General features: G+C 36.8%; 1 protein-coding gene across 9 annotated transcripts in view; it reads left to right on the top strand.

Annotated features, from left to right (window-relative positions):
• ZNF521 (zinc finger protein 521) overlaps window positions 1–18,448 on the top strand; it is a 277,389-nt gene that overhangs the window by 142,352 nt on the left and 116,589 nt on the right. The window lies entirely within an intron of this gene.

The following is an 18,448-nucleotide window of genomic DNA, read 5'->3' as shown; positions in this document are numbered from 1 at the left end:
TATAATTTTTTCACACGCACACAAAGTGGATCAGAATCAAGGGAGTTCATACGTGTTTAACTCAGCAAAGGAATTACCCCATATAAAATTCTGAGGCTCAACAGCAGTAGTGTAAATTTGTAAGTGCTCTGAATAAAGTGCTGTTAGGCATGAGATAATGTAAAGTGATGACTTTGCCAAGAACTATTTATGAAGAGCTTAATTTTTTTCACTCTGATAATTCTTGACCAATAATTACCAGCCTCTAATTATCTATTTTAGTTAGAAAGAAATCTCTATCACTATGGAAGTTGGCATTATAACTAGCGCATAAATCCCCAAAGAGGTAAATGTGTTCCAAACAGCCACAAACAACTGTCTCATGGAACATAGTGAGCAAATTGCGAGCTGCTGGCTGTGCACAACAGAGCAGCACATTTACCATTGAAGGCTGATCAGGCTGACAAAGAGAATGATAAAAGGGGAAAAACAGCCACAATCTTTGTAGTTCACTGCAACTTGCATTGACTGTAGAGAGCAAGCCATGGCTCTGTAGCGATAACCACAGTCCTCATGAAAAGTTGTGGTGGTAGGGGCCAGGCTGCGGCATCACTAGGATGCAGTGGTTTTTCACATCTCCAGTTTTTAATAGATATATGTATGTCTTTTTAAGAGTTTGCCTTAAATTTCATATCTGGTATAAATTGTGTGTGAGTTGAAGCATGTGGTTTTTCACAGAAGGGTGTTTGAGAGAAGGGTGTATTGTGGGCAAGGATCAGGAAAAAAAATGACAAAACTAGAGTCAAAACCAGTATCAAAGTCAATGGAAAGACTCCCATTGACTTCAGTGAGCATTAGACCAAACCCATAGATTGATTAAGAGAGAGTCTGTGCTGAGACAGTGATAGTCCTAAAGCACTTTTTTGGAAATAATGCATTAATTCATCTGAAATGAAAATTGAAAACTGTGCCTTGAATTGACAAGCAATGTATTAACACTGAGATCTGGAGAAGTAGTATATTGCAAATCCATTATATTTGAATATATCCTTGATTTTTAAATATATATATATACACACATGCACATACATATAATGTGTTTTATACGTGTGTGTATATATAGTGTGTGTGTATATATATATACACATATATATGTAAAAATAATTTTATTTGTCTCACATGCAGACATATGCAGCATGCATTATGTTATATTTGGAATACATTGCTGATGTCAAGACAAAGGAAATGCATAAATCAGCTTTGTAGACACCAATAATATTTTAGGCTAATTGTATAGTAAGTGACATTTACACATTCTGTAGTTTGTCTAATGCCTAAGGTCATGAAAAACATATACTGTAAGCAGCAGTATGTGACTAATATTCTTTGCACATTGGTAACCACAAATATCACTTCTTCAGAATTTCAGTTTAAATACTATACAGTAAAAATGATTCTCTTGTGTGAGGGGTTTTTACATGTCTTTGGGAAAAAAAATCTAAATATATGGATCTGTCCACTAGAACATGAAGAAGCACAGACTTCCTTTTGTTTATCAGCTTTCACTGACTTGTCAGAAACAAGGAATGGAGATTAACACATTGCAGGGGGAAAAGCGATACTACCCTTTTAGCATCAAAAAATAGTTTGAGTACTTGAGAATCTCATGTTTACACTCATTGTTAGCAAGAAGTTTTCAAAAACTTTAGTGTAAACTATATTATGTGGTTTGAAAAATGCAAAAAACATGTAACATCCAGAAAATCTTCTTTTGGTATTAAATCTGATGAAATATTGACTATTTCATGAGGAGCTGGATTTAAAAAAAAAAAGATGAAATCTGTGCTGTTTAATACTAACAGAAAGCTACCCTCATGCGGGCAATGCTGGCTTATTTGAAAAGCCCATAAAGGGTTTCTACATGGACCATACAAAAGAGATACTTTCTCTTTAATAGCCATCTGTACAGGAGAGATGAGAAGTGGGCCAGGTCATCTCTCCTCAGCTGTCATGATATTAACGTAGGTAATGGAGCAAGCTCTGTGTTCTGCTGGGTGTTGTTTTTCATAGATGTTCATCGATTTGCACAAATAATTCTATTTATTTCTTAGAGTTGGTCCAAGCAAACCAGGCAGAATAACAAACACCAAAGCATTTCAAATGACTTTATCTTTGTTGTTTTGTAATGTAACTTTTGTCTAAAAAATGGTGTCACACCTACTGTGCAGATGGCTGCATGATTTGTAAACCAGCCAAAACATTTAAACAAATGTGTGATCTGGGGATAGATTAAATAAAGGATAAAATGGAGTGTGGACCACAAATTCTAATAATCAGATGATTTTAAGTTGTGTGTAGTGTGGAGAGATGGTAACAGTGATAGCATGGAAAGCTTGCCAATGACAGCAAGGTGCCTTACAGATCTCAGGATGGAGCCTGTGGCCTAGTAGGCCTCAGTTTGAGAACTGCACATTTGCTGTACAGCTGGCAGCTCTGTATGGGGACATCAGATAAAACTTATGTAAAATGAAGTGTTATTGCTTAGTATGAAATTGTGCAGAGAGGGAATTTGCAGACAGTAACTGAAAACAGAATTCATGGTACCAATGAAGCAGGCTGTAAATATGAAGAGGCTTTAATTATCTGAGCAATTTAACAAAAAATTCAAGATGTATTGACAAAGGGCAAATGCAGCTGTAAACATACTAGAGCACTAAACTGAAAGTTATGTCACCCCTTCCTGTTTCAAACTCCAGTTTTTAATTCTGAGGATTATATGATTTCAGCCACAGAACTACCCTGATTTGAGATGATATCTAGATTTCAGATTGACCCAAGAGCAATTTTCTTTTTCTTTTTTTTCACACAGTTTTTCGGGAAAGTCTATCAAGGCATTTTTAAGTCACACAATATGAAGTAAAAAACTAATATGGAAACGTTCCCAACTCAGATGTTTTATTTTTCTCCTGTGTAACTCAAACAACTTGGATTTTGAAAAATTCCATTTGGGAAAGAGTCCATAATTTTTTTATTAAGGAGTTTGGGGGGAAGAGGGAGAGAAACAACCAAAGAGCCAATATTTTGCATCAATTTCTCTCCATTTTAATTTCTTTTAAAGAAAGGGGGGCATTTAAAGATCAGAATGCCACTTGATTCTAACCTTGCTCTCTTCTATCTAGGTAGTGCAAGGAGTCCAATTGGTGTGTGCTGTTATGTACCATACAGTTCCTGTTGTAATACCTAGCCACTGCAGGATTAATTAAAGGCATTGTGTCGCCTTTCCCTTTGTTCTTTTTTGTTTTTGTCCTTTTGTACTGCAGCCCTAACAGTTGCTTTTGCACATTTTTGATATGTGTTAACGATCACTATAGAATACAGTTTATTAAAATCCACAGTAGTTATTCCTAAATTGTTCACATTCCTAGCAAAGAAACCCCCAATTCCTTGATGAGCTATTTCCTTAGATTTTTTCCTGCTTTCGAGTTCATTTAGTGCAATAAACAAAACAAAAGAAACCAATATGGAGAGTGGGTGTTGAACTTCAGCTGTTCATATTGTTGCATTTGGTGAGCTGATGGGGTTTCGTAGGTCACCTTTAGAATTATGCCTATGACAGCAGTAGCTACCTGCCAAGATTGCAAGGTATCTCACAGCTCTCAGGATGGAGCCTGTGGCCTGGTAGGCCGCACTTGGAGGGGTACACATTTGCTGTACAGCTGGCGGCACTGTATGGGGCAGCCATGTGGGCTGTTAGGGAGCTGGAAAGGAGACAAGCATGAAATTTCTTCTAACCCCAACTCTGTTTTTCTGTACTGTTGGCTGCCTCTCAGTTCCTTGACAAAAAAACCAATCAGGCACCCTTTAATCCGCCTGTGATTACCAGTGGTATAAAAAGAGAAGCATAATGAGGAAAAATGCCTCGTTTTGTTGCCTTCAAAAGCCAACAAATTGGAGTTAACTTGACAGGAAGTGGCTTAATAATTAGATTATTTATTTATTCCTGACACATATCCCCCTGTTACTAGTCTCAGGAGATCCCGTAGATGGTACGATTTTCAAGCTGCCATTACTTCGCTGTCTTTTGTGAACAAAGAAGCTACTGTCTATCAGTCAATTAAATGCACTCTTTAAGCAGAGGCTGAGAAGTCCTCAATAGATAGAGCCCTGGGACATTGTGGCTGATGATTCCTTTCTCTGTACTGTACATCACACTCTCAACTACAGTCCCCATAGAGATGGAATAAAGTCATGCATTAAAATATCACTTGTTGATTTGTTTGCTAATGAAGAGCCATTGAAATGTTTGTGTATTTCTATGGCAAAATTATTGATAAAAGGACTACTTGCTTGCATATCTTACTTCATCTTCAGTAAGTGCTTATTTAAGACTTACTAAAATTAAAGTCAACACATTAAGGAAAAGAACAGAGAGATGGATAATATGGATTTACTTGCAATTCACATGAAAGTAAATAATGCCAAGGACAGTGAGAAGAGCGAGAGGAAAGGGGAATAATAGTACTTCAACCATGTCTGATATAATTCTCTTCATTAGTAACACTAAGGATCTCTCTCTCCCTTATTTTTCTGGTACAGTAGCAGGCACACCTATTTCAAATAATAAAAAAATGTGATGCATACATTTAAAGCATCCATAAAAATGTAATACTGGAAAAGTAAGAACATAAAAAAGTAGTTAGTTTTTAAAAGAGGTTTTGTTTGGATTCTTTCTTCTTTTTTGGAGTTAAATATATTTAGAAAATAAGAATTATTGTTCATTTATATAGTAACTATCTGCAGCCAGGTAGCCCAGCAAAAATATGCAGACATTTCTGACTAGTATACTATGTTTGGTAAAACTTCGAAGTTAAGGTAAAAGAGTCTGTGAGAAAAGTTACTTGACTCTGGGAGTAAGTCTTCTGAGCTCAGATGCTCCTAACTTTTTTTTACAGTGTTGTATTATCTACATGAACTTACTTTTTTTGCTTGGCTTTTTGTTTTTGTTTTGCTCAGATCACCATGGTGCTTTACAGTACTTTTTACAAAAGGCAGAATGCTTGTCTTTGTATAGTAATGAAAATAATTAGTTTATTAATTGGTAATATGTGCCAGTATGTATTCAGTTCTTAATCTATCTTTTTAGAGATCTCTGTTTGCACTTAAGCACTTAAATGATGCAGTGGCATTTCTCCAATGCAATATTTAGCTTCTGCACGACTGTTTGTTACATACAGATAGAGTTTAAATGAAAGTGGTGATGCCCTAAAATGTATTTATTTTCTCAGCCTTTTTTAAAATTACACCATACTGTAACTCTTGCTTTCAATAAACTTGACAACAGGCTAAAGGGAATTAATGCAGGCCAGTCTCAAATTGGAGTGTTTCTAATTCCTAGCCTGTTATTCCAATTCATTTTGTTAGAAAAAGCTTAGATACTCGGAGGTGTTCTATAATAGAAAATGAATTTGAAACCCATTCATTAATTGGTGATTAATACATTTCAGGATTAGTTTAAGCAAAGCCCTACCTCCTGCCCAGTCAAGTATGTTCTGGTTAATATCCAATTATCTGTACCTTTGTACTTATTATGTCTTAATATTTCAGATATGATAACCAGAAACTTGAGAGTAATGCTGATGAGGAGCATAGAGCAGGAATTAACCAGTAACACACTCAGTGATCCTTACTGAGAAAAGTATCTTTCTCTCTTTTCCTCATAGTGGTACAGCTACTGTACACTCTCTATTTCTAGTATTTTAAATGGCTTATTGGAGATTGGAATAATATTTAAACTAAATATTTTCTGTTTTGCGTCAATTGCAGACAATGCATAAGGTCAGAATGTGTTCGTGCATATTCATGTTTGTGATAAACTTAATATTATGTGGTGAGGAGGGAAGTGAAAAATTGATAGTCAGCTAAAACAGTGGTACCCGCTTAAAATATGCGCTCGTGCCTGTCTTTCTGAGCGCATATACAGTTGTGTATGTATGAGTGCCTGCATGTGCATAATGATATCCATTAATGAGAGAGAGTAATTCTAGTGTAAAGGGTTACTAATGTGTCTGAGAGTTTTAAAAAAAATTTACTTGGGCTTATTTATAATATCCCTCAGCTTGTAAAGAAGATGCTTTAGTTACTATGAGTACAATTGTACAGGGGGTGTGATGTGAAGGAAACAAATATAACTAATAAATATTAAAACCCTAAAATTTACCGAAATTAGCTTTTCTGTGTATAAAAATGTCAAAACTTTAAAATCAATATCTCAGGATTGTCCAGTCTAGGAACAGGTGTTGTTTCCTTCCCCATCATATAAAGGTACCAGTTTTAGTATGGCAGGATCATGAGCAGTTTAGGATAAGATGCTAGGATAGGTCTGGCAGAAGAGGAAGCAGTGGGCAGAGTGAAGGTGACATGATCAAAGGTGTATGATAGATTACAGGGGCATGTGATAAATTGTTTTCATCACTGAATATGACCATCACATATGTAGTACTTACCCGCCTTAAACTATCCACAGTGTATGAAACAAGAGATCTTTCAGAACCTTGCCTTATTCACTGCACTCATCTTACAGGGTGCAGGTTCCAAGTTTGTAGACAAAATCAGGATATTAGACTGTATGATTTAAAAAGTAGTGTATTTTATGTGGCTGAAAACTATCAGGAAATATATGCACAATGGGTGTGTTGAGTGCCTGAGTTTTGAGTGCCTGTGTAACTTGAATGTTTCCTTTATGTATTATTTTATTAGAATTCCATGGTTTAAAAACATAATAGTAATTCCTTTATATATAACTCTTTGACTAGACACCACCTATGCAAGAGGGAAAACTTCTGTATCTTTTGTCAGTGCCCCCAACTGCACACATGGATGAGGCCGAAGGCATTAGAAGATCACCTGCAAAAAAAAAAAAAAACAACCCCAACAACCTGGTCTCCTACAGGGCCCTGATCAATGCAGTGCTCAGTTTAAGAGATGTGCATGTTTACCACATAGCTAAATTAGTCACTCATTCATGGGTAACACAGCCCTCCCTTTGCTTAGAACTTTGGTAAAATGGGCTAAAAAATATAGCCAAAGTACTGCATTAGTGCAAAGTGTGATTTTCAAACTGTCATAACATGATCAAATCAAAACCATTTATCACCAAAGCAGTCAAATACCCTTCTTTGTATTTGAGTGACATTTCTCTGTTAAGTTTGAACTTTCAACCCCCAGTCACTTGCGCGCTACTGCTCTTAAATAAAAATCTTGCAAGACTTAATGGGGAGGGAAATAAATAAATTAAATAAATAAATAAATATCACCTTTGGGCAGAGGCCTGGTCTGTAAAATTTCAGCTCAGTAGTTGAAAGTGTTGTGAAGTTGTGAGTAGCTGAAAGAAGGCATTTATAATAGAAATGCTCAAATTTTACCTGCCATTACATTTATATTGCATACTCCAGAAAATGTACTGTAGGGAAAAATCCTTCACTGGCATGCATAGGAATAGATTATGTGACCTCTTAGGGCCTTTCTGTCTAATATCTGAGATACGCTATCTGGGTCATCTCATATTTGATGTCAACTCCCACTTATAGAAAGCTAATATTTTTGTGTATAAGGCTTTCAGCGTGGCTCTTCCCAGTCCACCCTTTCTGCAAACTTGTGATTTTACTGGTCTCTTTGAACTAAATGTCTCCGCAGTGGAAGTACTCCTCTTTTGCAAGAGAAGCATTCCAAAACACCATTAACTCCTCTTCTGTCTCCATACTCAACTCAGGCTTCCCATTTGTTGGTTCTGACCATATCCTTGCAATAGTCTTTGACTTGGAACTCTCCTAGTGCACCATCTCCTATGTAGGCAAATTCATCTTTTCCATGAATTTGCATGTGTCTATCTTTCATCTCCAACTTTGCTGATATCCTCATCCACATCACTCCGTAGCTTTGGACAAGTCACTTAACCTCTCTTCGTTTTGCAAAATGAGGATAATGGTGTTTTGAGAATAAATTAGTTAATGTATCTAAAGTGCTTTGAATATAAACATGCTAAAATGCCATAAATACTAAGTATTAAATTACTTATTATATTTATGATTGTTCAACCTGTGCAGAATGCTATTGCCTGCCTTTCTGCCACAACACCTGCCTCAAACAACTCTATTCATCTCAGAAAACAATTAAAATTCATCCTTCCTGTTTATGGATAACCCTCCATGGACATTTGTCATAAACAGATAGTTAAGGGTTAATGTCCCTTTTACCTGTAAAGGGTTAACAAACAGGGACCCAAACACCTGACCAGAGGACCAATCAGGAAACAAGATACTTTCAAATCTGGGTGGAGGGAAGCCTTTGTTTGTGGGTTTTTGGGTTTGTGCATTGTTCTCTCTGGGTCCTGGACGGGACTAGAGGTGCAACCAGGTTTTTCTTCCCTCCTCTCTTTCCTTTCTCCCACCAATTCCCTGGTGAATGCAGACTCCCTTCCCTGGAGTCTTACAAAAGATAACCAAAATCTCAATTAGTTTCTAAAAAAGAGGAAAACTTTAATAAAGAAGGAAAAACATAAAAATTGTCTCTGTAATCAAGATGGTAAATATGCAGGGTTTTTTAGCTTATAGACAATAGAAAGAAGCTTTCTCCAGCAGAAATACAATTTAAGCTACTTCCAGCAAGTACTGAAAATGGAAAAAAACAAGTTAAAAGACTATATCCGCCTTTGGTACTTACTTACTATTCTGAATAGATAAGATATTGTAGCAGGGAGATTGGCAGAAACCTGGTTGTACCTCTAGTCCCGTCCAGGACCCAGAGAGAACAACGCACAAACCCAAAAACCCACAAACAAAGGCTTCCCTCCACCCAGATTTGAAAGTATCTTGTTTCCTGATTGGTCCTCTGGTCAGGTGTTTGGGTCCCTGTTTGTTAACCCTTTACAGGTAAAAGAGACATTAACCCTTAACTATCTGTTTATGACAACATTACATTGTCTTTCTCGACTTCAGCCTAGTTACATTGCTAAAGTGATCTTCTCTCAGTCACTTCTCACAAAGGCCCAGATCCTGTATACACCAGATCCAGGTGTAAATGAATATAGATCAATTTAAGTCAGTGAAGTCTGTTACATATTCTGAGAATCTGGCCCATTGTCACTGTTGATTCAAGCTCTATCTCCTCTGCGTCTTCTGCAGCCTGGAAAAATCTTCCCATGTCTCTGTTTCAGTGTCTCCATCAGATGTTTTCAAAATCTCTTGTGAATACATATATTTTCTCCCTTGCCTAAATCTTTTAAATTTATCCCTGTTCTGTTGTTTATTATTTAAATCTGTGACCAGCTTTTTTTTTACCCCTGTAAAGAATTTTGAGGTACAGTTTTATTTGAAGGATCCTCTACCAAATATATCATATTGTTTTATTACAGAGCTGATTTCTATGGTTTTCAGCTAAATCTCATAAGAACCACCTATCCACACAAATGCTCGCACGCTGGCAAGAATATACAATTTTTAGTAGTCTCCACTGAAACTGTCCTTTCTTTAGCTGTGATCCTGGGCCAATACCAGTCACGACTGGTGCTGCAAATCACGTAGATTTAAATAGTGTGCCTGAATATTGCCACCTTTATATCCTGTATTGTAATGAAACAACATCAGTAAATTGCAGTGAAGGGTGATTGTTGCATGGGGATGACTATTACACCTTGGGGTCCATTTGCACCAGATTATTTTTTTATTGTTATTATTACTTCCTATCTTCTTTACTCTCTCGACGCCAAACTTGCTGTTGGACATCAGTGGCGCACAGGGGATCTTTAGAAACATTTTGGACATCATATTTTCTCTTAGGTACAGACCAATCACAGTTCAGTTCCAAACTCTGGTATCCTGGGTGGCTTTGCAGTACTTTATTGATGCCAGTTTGGTTAGTTGACCAGTCTCAGAGTGTTCTTCATCATCTGCTCTTAAAAGAGGATTAATTTATTGCTGATAAAAATGACATTTTTTGCTAACAGTTTTTAGACTGAAACAATGCTGAATTTATAGCAAGTATAATACATTTTCCCCCTTTCTCCTAACCTCCACACATTGTATAATTCAGAAAAGAACTGAAATGAGATTTTTTGGTTTTGTTTTGGCTTATTCCTTGTTTTTAACTATCTTCATGATAAATTAATCTTGGAGGGTAAAGGCAGTATGCAGTTGACTTGTCAGTGGTTTATTTGTAATATTAAACCACAAAAATATTTTCTGTTGTTTTTTTGTCTGGCCTCTGTGGGTATGTCTATACAGCAAAGCAAAACCGGTGGCTGGCCCATGTCAGCTGACTTGGCTGCGGAGGTGTTTCATTGTTGTGTAGGCTTTCAGGCTTGGGCTGGAGCCCAGGCTCTGGGACCCTCCCACCTCGCAGGTTCCTAGATCCCCGGGCTTCAGCCTGAGCCCAGACATCTACACAGGAAGAAAACAGCCCCGCAGCCTTAGCCCTGTGAGCCCGAGTCACCTGACATGGGCCAGCCATGAGCGTCTATCTTGTGCCATGATTTTAAGATGCTTCCGGCAAGTTTTGTTCTTAGTCTGGGGATTAAAAACAAGATTTATATTAAAGATATTCCCTTTTTTAAGCAACACAAGCATACAGTGATAACATGAAGATGTCAGTGCTGTCATAGGGTTCCCCACAAGCAAACAGGCTGTGTCCTTAGTGGACAAGAAGCAGCTGCAATCAGAAGAATGTGTTATAACTGTTATATCAGCCAGTAAAATAGAAGGTAGACATTCACTTCACCTACATAAAAGCCAAGTCATTGTGCTACATGCTTTGCACTGAGAAAGCTAGGGAGAAAAAAATCACCCCTATTTGCCTAATTTAGGGCCAAGGCATGGATCTTTGGCACCAGTCATCCCTGAGCTGCTGCTTCAATTTATGAATGGGAATAGAACTGCAACCCTCCTGCATGCCTTGTACAGGTTGCTGCTGCGTGTGTTTATTTGTGGATCCTGTGGCTGCCTTCCTCAGCTCTCCTTTTCTCCAGTGCCTCGCCCATTGAGTGTGGAGGCACCCTTCCATACGCAAAATATTGCAGAGGGCCTGGCATGGTGGGATGTCTGCACTCTCTGTGCATCTCTAATTGGGGAGCTTAGGAAGGTCTCTTTTGGCACGTCTTCATTGGGGTGAATGTCAGTTGTAAGGCTCTGATCTTAAAACACTTAGGCACATGTGTAGCTTTATGCACACGAGTGACTTCTTTGAGACTACTCATGGGAGTAAAGCGGTGCACGTTTTTAGGTGTTTTATTGGGGTCTAATTTGTTATTTCAGGGATCATGCCAAGAACAACATAATTTAAATAAGGAAAACATTTTTTTCACCATGTAACATTCAGGTTGTCATCTTACCTTGTTAGAAATTTTCTCACTTGGGAGCATGTACGTGAATTTTTATTTGAACAGTAAATATAGATTTTATCATCTTTTTTGGGACTATGTACATTTGTTTTTTCATTGCAATACAGCGGTTTTCCCTCTCTTCTTTCTCTTAATATTATGACCATGTAGCATTCAAATTTAAACCTGGAATTAGAACTGACACACTTTCAATTGAACTATCATGTCTCTTAAAAATGCTTTATCAGTGACGCCAGTTCCACACTATTCAGTTGTACATACTTCCGATTATGGGCCAGAGAGCATTGATTTTTAGCTGTCATTTCTAGCGCACACACTGTAGAATTGAAATTTAAACCTTAATCCACTCTTTAATGCAATTAATTTTTAATGTGCAGTAATACTAATTGAAATAGCCTGAATTTAGTAAGTCACCACAAGACATTTTCAAAAGCAGGAGTCTCCACTGAGAACTGGAAGGACAGATAATCATTGTTACAGTGTTTACAGAATAAATGCACAATCTGCAGGCTATTCAGTGGCAAGAGATCTTTTTTTCTGTTAGTTTATATTAATATGTCTCATTGTGGATTGAAATTTTTTTCACTGATTCATACTGCACGTGCGTGCGTGTGTATTGTTATGAGCCAAGTTATTGTGATTCTGTATTATTGGAGGTGGTTGCTTCAGTAGAATATTTTCTGCCTAATCTATATATTTTTAACATCACTGTCACTGTATTATGTAGTTGTCAAATTCATTTTGATGTGCATCGAAATTTATTCAATTTTCCTCCTACAAAATGGTCAGCTATGGAATTACCATGTATTTAAACTGAAACTGCATGTTATGTACCTGTATCTTCCCCTCTGCCTCAGGGTTGCCTTTCTTCTAAGCAGCATATCTTGTGCTAGCATGACTTCATTGTATTATTATTATTTTTAAATACAGTATTTTAAAATGTTTTGTGAGGTTTTTCGAAACAGAGTGAAACAGATTTTGACACACTTAACCAAAGAAATTTTAGTCATTTTTTGTAATAGAAAGGTGCTTTGACCATATTTATCTGCTAGCAAGGAGTATTTTTTAGAATGCCTTGGTTCAGCTGATGAATGGGCTTTTACAGCGTTCAAAACGAGCACCAGTGTTAAGTGAAAATAAATGGCGAGCGCAGTGTATCATCCTTTCATGGCTTTCACATTATAGTATTTAATAAGCCAATAGTGCTGTTAAATATTTAGCAAAGGTTCTCCCAAAACCTTTCTGTATATTCAAATGGGATTTTAAGACATTTTGCAGCACATAAGTAAAAATTATGCTTCAGTCCTTGAAATGGTTATAGCGTGGTGTATTTTCTAAATGAAGTGCAGGATAACATGGCACAAATGCATTCAGCAGATTTCACACCTACAAAACACCTGAATCAATTCCCGTTTTTCAGATTAGGGGTTCAAACTGACTCTCATGCTGTCAGTGTTAAAAGAAAGCTCTGTTGAGACTATTTGCACAGAATACTAAACCAGCATTATAGCATTTAAAAAAAAATGGAGTGTGACTTTTTTTTTTCTTTAATAAAGCCTTCTTAACAGTGTAAAGGCTTTAACAATGGACACTTTTTAAGTTTGGAGTAGTAGAAGGGAAAAATCAATTACTACCCTGTTCTAAGATTAACAAGATAAATCAATATATAATATTTTTAGGATCTCCAGCATTTAAAATGTAGATTTAATAAGACAGTTTATTGCATGGAGGTGTTAATCAAACAATACATTGATCATTAGGAACCTAGTCATCTTTGATAAACACCTGTATATTGTAGAGCCTTGTTACATTCTAATTAATCCTTAGTAAATATTTGTATGATAATTAAATGGCTCTAGCTTAAAATACAACAGTGCCTATTTAAATTAAAGAACAGGTACTCTGCTACCTTCTGTAGGGATGCGGGCCCCATATGTAGGGTAATGGAGATCTTTCCACTTTATGGGGGAGCAAGCAGCTTTTGGGTGTCAGATATGAGGGGCACACACCTTCATGCGGTTCGTGCCCAGTGATATGCAAAGGCTTGGTGGTGAACCAGTCAGGTGACAGGGCCAATGGATATGCAGCTACTTGGATCCACAGATCGGTGCCCCATGTGGAGGAGTGCAGACAGTACAGCAGGGATACTGTAGTCTCAGGGCTGCAGCAGCAAATAAAGAGCAGTTCCACTGGCACTCAGAAGCTTAGATGGTTGCTTCTTTGCCTCTCGTCCCCAGGGATATCACCAGAGCCCATCTCACTGCTCAAGCTGTGTGCTGATTCCTAGGGACTGGGCCTGTTAAGGAGCTGTATTTTAAAGTGTTACATATAAAAAAATATATATAATTATGGCCAGTGTAATCCGTGCGTATTATCAACCCTTAAATCTCTCAGTGTTAAATATTATGCTTCGTTTCGAATGTGCAACGATGGAGGGCAGTGCTCTGTTCTAATTTTATATTTCATTTATGTGAATATCTATTGAAAGTGTTGTTTTTTGTTTTGTTCCTTCATTGTCAGCGTACCGTGTACACTGCTATTGCCCAGAGTATGTACTTCAGGCACTTTAGAAATACATCTCATTTTCAAAGCAGTGCCTGCATATCCTACTTACTAACCATTTGGGTTCTGTTTAAAAGAAAATTAAGGATTTTTTTTAGTTTGGGGATTGTAATGAAAATGTGTGCGTTTCTGTCTCTCTATCTGAAAATTGAGGGAACTAATGGAATGTGTGTGTGTAAATATATAGAGCTATATAGATCATAGGTATAGATATATTGAAAATGCATAGCTCGATGTATGTTGACCTCAGGTTACAAGAGTAGAAAATCCCATTTTCCAGCTTGTTTCAAATGTAGTAAAAACGCTGCTTCAGTTGCTTTATGCTGCTCACATTGGGAAAGGTGCTTATACTGTGATAATTATCATCAAGGAATATTAATGCGTTCAGCATTTGTAACCCAAAAACTCATTATAGCTTAAGCTGTGCATCATCTGTGAAGAGAGAACTTGCCAGAATTCGCTCTTCACAGGGGTTGCCTCCTGCATGGAATGGAGTTGTCAGAGTATTGTAAGAGGTCACTTAGGCTATTTTTGAAAGCTGAAGTTTTGCAGTTTTTGGTTCACTATGTTCTGCCTAAATAGCTTAGCATTCTTGCTCCAAAATTTGCTTTTTCTAACTGAATGCCTGGTAAAGTACACAAAACCAAAAGATATATTCCGTTATGTGCAAGAGGTGAAAGGGGGTAAACATGCATATTCCGCATCAAGGTCATGGAGATTTCAGGATTCATTCTCCCATCAGTGAGTATGGGATTTATACACAGAACTCTCTCTAGTGGGAGTTAGCCATTTAAATCCTCTGGTCTTTGATGAGAGAGTAGCTCCTTATTTGTGTCAGACACTGTAGCACTTTTGTACATCAATTCCAGCTGAGTTCAGTTGCAGCATAGTCCTATGTTTTGGTCTCATATAGCACTTCGTCATACACATTATTTTATCTGATTATTCCTGTGTTCTTTTTTGAGGGCCTGAACCAACACTTGAACAAACCTCTATTTTTCCAAAAATTATTTTAGAGGTTTATTTAAAATACTAGGGCCTGATTCTCTTCTCACTCTGTTTTCCCATCCCTGCCCCTCAGTTGATTGAATAGGTTTACATCAGTGCCCGTAAAAGGAGAGTCAGGCCTTTAGGATTTTTTTTATATTTTCATTCGTGTATTGTTGTGAGATTCTGTATACTTCTGTACATTACAGTACCTGAGTGTATGCCACAGCAGGTCTAGAACTAGATAATCAAAAGTCCTAAAGATTAAATTATCTATGATAAACCACAGTAAATTTTTCCAGTGATTTGTAATGAAATCTTTCTTCTAAATGAGAATGTCCTTCTTTCAAAAGAATATAGTGCCTCCACCTTAAATAATTAAAACTGTGGTAGAAGCAAAATTGTATTGTGCAGTGCTGGAGTTTTTCAATATGGTCAAATCCTAATATTCCCCCCCCACACACCCCCCATTGATACATTGCTTGACATTTCCCACTAATATTGCCTTATGTCACATGTTGTAGTTTGCTTTATGTTAGGCAGAAGAGAGTAATGCTCAATTCTATCAGCCACTCTGGCTTTTGTGGACCTCTCTGTTTTGAAGGTCAAGTTCTGAACCTAGTCTTGCTCCTGGGAGGACTAGAAAAATCTGTTTCATAAGTTTCCATGGGTCTCAAAGAAGTCTAAGAAGAAAAACACAAAACCCATAGGCTTAGTTTAGACTGTCTGTCTGAAAAAGTTGGATTCATTAATAGGAAAGCTTGCAGTTGATCAGTTTTTCTTATCAGAAAGGGTCACTGCTGTTAGTGGCAGACTCCAGTAAGAGACAGAGCTTTAGAGGATAGAGCAGTCTTTCAAATATCGTGTACAAAAATATCCGAGTTGATAATATAGAACTAACCTGCTGAAGTAAGAAATGACTTGCCTCTTAAAATCTCTTAACTGAAAGGTAATAGAAAGAGTACTATGAACACCAAATCCGAACAGTGTGACTATTACGGGTATGTCCCATTAAAAGCAATTCATTATTGTAATAGAACAGAACCTTTATTTTGTGCAGTAGCACACTAATGCCACAAAATGGATGACTATCCTGAACCAAACATAAATTCTCAGCGGGTGAGAACAGGAATACTGACACTGTAGATGGGAAATACAATGGCGGCATATCTGCTGTGTGGATGTAAACTTAATAATCTTTATGAATTTTGAGTAACTCATAACCCTGCTTCCTCTCCAAAGAAACATTATGAAAAGATTGCTTCTAAATCCTTCAGATATTCTCTGTACTTGTGATAGATGCCTTAGTCTTTACCTTGAGGCATTGGAAATGAATGTGTGTTCTTTTCAAGAGATAAGAATGTAGACTTTAGGAAGGAGCAAATTGTATTTTCATGTTTAAGTTCACAGTTTGCACTTGATGTAGTGAAAGCCAAATGTGAAGAATTGCTTTTCAACATTATTTCTCTGTCTTCTGTATCCCAGGACCTCTGAATTATTATGCTAAAATGTTCTATTGCCTGTGATAAAGAAATGCTGAAAAACTGGAAATAAAACAAGATCACCTTCATTGACTTGGCTGTATTTAGATTCCGCTAGCTGCTTCTTATATTGCACAAAGGATCACGCCTTTTTATAGTGCTGTTCACAGTAATGCAGAAAAGACAGAATAATCCGTGTCTGCAGTGCACATTATCCAATATTAACAGTTCTTCTTTATGGGCCGGAAGAAAATAGAGGGCCAGATACTGATCTAATTTACACCAACATAAGCCTCCTATGTCACTGAATTGTCTGAATTTATACTGGTGTCAGCAAGATCAGAATTAGGCCTAAGAGATATATATTTTTTTAAATTAGAAATTATTATTTCCTCTTTTTTTTTCCCCAACATTTTTTGTAACAATTTGTCAAAATGTATCTTTTGGACTGTGAAAGACTCCAGTTCCAATGCCCAAAAATAGAAAAGTATCTGCTTTTCAGTCAAACCCAGAAAATACCTGAATAATTTTTAAATTCACCTGGATTCCCTTTCATGAACTATACATTTGTTTGATTATCTTCTTAAAAAATAAAAAAATCCTAAAGCCATCTTAATTTCTCTTCTTTTAAAAAAGCTGGTAGATGCATATTAAATTAGCTATCAATCCATTGTACCAAAGAGCAGCTAATGCCCTGTTCACCTTTAGACTTTAAACATTTGGAATCATATAAAACACAAATCCAATGTGAATTGTACATGAAAAATCAAAACCAAGGAAATTAAATATTGTTGCATGATATTTGAAAAAGAGATTGCAATGGTATAGTTTTTGGCTTGGGTTCCGTTTTCAGATGTAATTGCTGCTTCATTAGCTCTTGGAAGAGTTTCCTATGGTTAAATTTAATCAAATGGTTTAGAATGGCAAGCTTGTACACTCAAAATTCCAATACCGTTCAGAATTTTTAATAAGGTATCCTTCGGATCTTTTTTTAAACCAAATATTATTTAACTCTAAATGTTGATTTTGAAATAATTCTTACTAGCTGATCATAATGAAGAATAAATGCAGGTGTAGAAATATCCTTCATAGGACTTGGCTGTTAGAGGTAGTCATCTGTTATACCAAGAACATAATTGCCAGTATGCTATGCAATTATGAATCAAGACTCTGATGCTCATTTAGTTGTTGTAGTGGACATCTCTATGTTCTTTCCTAGGGTCTTTAACTCTCATAGTCTCATTCTGTCTGTATTTTTAGATTAATTAGCCTGGTTTACTATATTAGCTATTCCAGTTGATGTAGTTATCTTGAATACTGAAGACTTCTTCACATATTTGGGTAGAAGTGAATTATCTGGCTAAACTACTAAACTGCTTTTTTCTAAATCACAACTTCATGAAATAGTCAAACTGTTTTAACTCGGAGAAACTGGTGGGAGAAGCAGTTGGAAGAGGTTACTGTGGAAAGTGGATGAGCACTACTGCGAAGATTGTCATCTGAGAGGATAACTTGGAGGTCTCTGGAAAAATGCAGCAAGCAGACATGATGCCTATGTCCATCTCCTGTTACATAGAGTTTTGTCAGATTCTAATGGCATTTGCAAACCACTGAAAGATACTTATGCCATGTAAAGTACTGTACTATGCCACAAAGATACATGAAGAATAAATATAACACCAAATATATTCCAAAAACATACGGGAAAAAATTAACTTTTAGGAGGAGGTAGGTGGGACGAGGAGAGGATTAAAAACATAATATTGAACAGAAAATTTAGCTTGGCAGGATTTCTATGAAAACACTGACCTTTAAAGAAACAAAGGGAACTAGGAAAATTCTGACTGTTTATTATTGTACCAGGCTGAAATTGTGCTATGCACCTCACAGAACAGCAACCACCAAAAAAAACCCTCAAAAAATACCAAACCAAAACAAAACAAAAAAAACCCCATGATCTCTGCCTGGGAGAGCTTACAGTCTAGAATTTACAAACTTTGTTTGTCATACTGTGATGTACAGTAGCAATTTCAGGAATGCTTAAACATCA

Source organism: Gopherus evgoodei, chromosome 2, assembly GCF_007399415.2.
Source record: "Gopherus evgoodei ecotype Sinaloan lineage chromosome 2, rGopEvg1_v1.p, whole genome shotgun sequence".
Taxonomy (NCBI): domain Eukaryota; kingdom Metazoa; phylum Chordata; order Testudines; family Testudinidae; genus Gopherus; species Gopherus evgoodei.
The sequence above is the reverse complement of the archived record's forward strand: the minus strand, read 5'-3'. Positions and strand labels throughout refer to the sequence as shown.